This window comes from Stegostoma tigrinum, chromosome 41 (genome assembly GCF_030684315.1).
Source record: "Stegostoma tigrinum isolate sSteTig4 chromosome 41, sSteTig4.hap1, whole genome shotgun sequence".
NCBI lineage: Eukaryota > Metazoa > Chordata > Chondrichthyes > Orectolobiformes > Stegostomatidae > Stegostoma > Stegostoma tigrinum.
Window position 1 is genome coordinate 5,904,250 of NC_081394.1, and position 2,014 is coordinate 5,906,263.

At 47.4% G+C, this 2,014-nt stretch overlaps 1 protein-coding gene across 1 annotated transcript in view; it reads left to right on the forward strand.

Moving 5' to 3' along the window:
• Window positions 1-319: 319 nt before the first annotated feature.
• Window positions 320-2,014, forward strand: part of LOC125448467 (lens fiber membrane intrinsic protein-like) — a 14,922-nt gene continuing 13,227 nt past the window's right edge. Inside the window, exon 1 of the mRNA XM_059641322.1 lies at window positions 320-419. The gene's annotated coding sequence lies outside the window, so the exon portion shown is untranslated. The remainder of the gene's footprint in view (window positions 420-2,014) is intronic.

Genomic DNA, 2,014 nt, shown 5'->3' on the forward strand with positions numbered 1-2,014 from the left:
TTCCACCAATTGTAGCTCACCCTGAAGCTCAGCTCAAACCAACGCATCAGCAGATATCTTTCACTGCCAAACTGCAATCTGTACACATCACAACCTTCCAGAACATCACGCACCCACCCCACCCCCCCAACACACACACTCACTCCTACCCCACCCTGTACCCTCATCTGCATTACCCTCCACCCTTCACTACCTCCTCCCCTGCCCTGCCATCCCATTGGCCACGCTCCATCAGACTGTGATTTGGCCAATAGACAAGCTCCACTAGAATTGGCTCCCAACGCCAGCCTCTTGATCTGCACTGGCAGACACACTGGCACCTTCCTCTGGCTGCTCTGGGATCCTGCTTTCTGCTCCTTGCCTGGCCTTGTAGAAGGGAAAATCCTGTCCTGTTCATTCCTGACAGTTCTCTGCCCAAGGTAATGATGATTTCTCTGTCCCTGACTCCCCCACCCTCTCTCTCTTTATCTCGCTAACTCTCCCTCACTATCCCCCTCTCTCTGTCTCCTTTTCTCTTTATATCTCTAACGGTCTTTCTCTCCCCTAGTATCTCTCACTACACCTCTTTCCAAATCTCTCCTTATGTCTTTATCTTTCTCTTCTGTCCCTCACCCACCCTGTTTCTCTCTCCTTTTCTCTTTCTTTCTCTCTCTCCCTCACAATCTCTCCCTTTAGCTCCTTATCCCTTCATCCCTCTCCAAATCTCTCTCTCTCCCTCTCTACTGCTCATCTTTTTACATTTCTTTCATTCTCTCCCTCACCATCTCTCTCCTTACATCTTTATCCCTCTATCTCTTTCTCTTCATCACTATCTCTCAGCCTCACAATATCTCTCTTGAATGCTCTCTATCTCTCTGTCTCACTCTCTCCCTCTTTCCATCTCTCCATGCCTCTCTTTCTCTCTCTGTTGCTTTGTGTATCTATCTCTCTAGCACTCCATCTCTTTATGTCTCTCAGTCTATTTCTCCTTCTCTCTCTCTATCTCTCATGAATGCACTCTCTCTCTCTCTCTATCTCCTGATGTAGTTCTATAGCTCTATCTGTACATCTCCCCACCTCTTAACCACACTTTATCTCTCAAGTGCTTTCTCTCTCAATTTCTCCCTCACTCTCTTGCTCTATCTCATCACTCCCTATCTCTATCTCTCCTTCTCTCGAGCCCTTTCACTCTCTTTATCTCCCCTTGCTCTTCTCCCAATCTCTTGAACCATCACAATCTATGACACCCTCCCTATATCTCTATCTCTGACTCACTCTCTCTATCTCTCTCACCATCTCTCTACCTTGAACATTTCACTGTATATCTTGATTGCAACCTCTCTATCTTTTTCACTTTTGACCCACTTCTTCTGCTCTCTCTCAATCACGCCTCACCTTTCCTGGCTCCTTTCCACTGAACACAATTTGGAGGGACAGATACAGAAATGATGTACAATAGGGCAGTGAAGAGCATCACATGTTGAGAAATCATCATAAACCTGGAGATTAAACACTAAAATGGCTCAATTTTAGTCACTGAGTGTAGGAGTTGAGAAGTCATGCTATTGCTGTGGGTCAGTTTTGGAACACTGCGTTCGGTTCTGGTCTCCGTGCTATAGGAAGGATGTTGTGAAACTTGAAAGGGTTCAGAAAAGATTTCGGGTCTAAAGGTCAGCCTTCCTGCTCCCGTGATGCTGGTTGGCCTGCTGTGCTCATCCAGCTCCACACCTTGTCAGGTCTATACAAAGGTGTTGCTGGGTTTGGAGGGTTTGAGCTACAGAGAGAGGCTGAATGGGCTGGGGCTATTTTCCTGGAGCTTTGGAGGCTGAGGGGTGGCCTTATGGAGGTTTATAAAATCATGAGGGGCCTGGATAGGGTGAAGAGACAAGATCTTTTCCCACAGAGGCGGGGGGAGTCCAACACGAGACGGGCACAAGTTTAAGGTGAGAGGGGAAAGATTTAAGAGGGACCTAAGGGGCATCTTTTTCACACAGAGGGTGGTGCGTGTATGGAATGAGCTGCCAGAGGAAGTAGA